Here is a 1009-nt window from a genome sequence, read left to right as displayed (position 1 = left end):
CGACTTCTTCGAGATTGGCAGGACTAGTGGCAGAGGCAGAGGCAGATGAAGCCGCCAATATGGAGGTGCGGAGGCTGCTGGCGAAGAATGACCCAAACCCATATATGCGATTCTTGTAGAGCTCAGAGGCAGAGTCTCCCAAACCCTATCAAAGGCAGATGAAACCATCGCTCTCTGGTTTTAGTAGGAATCTTCGTGTAGCTTGGCCATGGATTGTCATACATGGACTTAATCACATTGGAGATCTCCTGTGCACATGCATTGTTGTTTGGTGCAAACCTATCAATAAAAAACTTAAGATTAGCAAACACAAAATTTTACAAATTTAAAATAGATTGTGGATAAAAAAACATTAAAATAGTACTGCACCGACATGACATCAGGCCAAATCGTCATTCATATAACAGGCGGTGGTAGAGGGGCATCTAGCTGGGAGGCATTAGAGGATTCTAGCACCGTTGTCTCTGTCGCTAGAGTTGGAAGGGCATATCAGAAGGAGCCACGTAGTTGGGTTCGGGACCATGATGAACTGCTGGTCCGATGGACCCGCCTATGATGTCACAGGGGTCGACAGGGTAGTCGGGACAGAGGACGATGACTAAGAAGTCCTGGGGTACCAATTAACATTAATCAACATATACAACACAAATCCTTCAATATTTATATTATTTCAAAAAAATTTGACATAACCTCCCCTAAAATTGGACATATATCCACCTTTGTAGTTCTCACAATTTCAGCCAACCTCAATCCATCACATTAGTCAAAACTCAATTAAATTCACCAAATCTAAAGATATTAATACACATACAAAAGACAACATTAATTTATAGTGAATTTGTGAAAAAGTAAAGTTTTAAAGTGTGATATGTAGTGATTGAAAGTAAGTTCACAAACAAACCAATGTGGCATTAGGAAACGTTAGAAGTTGAAGTTTGGGAAGTTGAAGCTCTGAAGTTAGTACGAGATCAGTGTGCCGACGTTAAGCACGTCGTTTTAACCCCAACCT

The sequence above is a fragment of the Arachis hypogaea genome, chromosome 16 (assembly GCF_003086295.3).
Source record: "Arachis hypogaea cultivar Tifrunner chromosome 16, arahy.Tifrunner.gnm2.J5K5, whole genome shotgun sequence".
Lineage (NCBI taxonomy): Eukaryota > Viridiplantae > Streptophyta > Magnoliopsida > Fabales > Fabaceae > Arachis > Arachis hypogaea.
This window is presented reverse-complemented; position numbering follows the sequence as displayed.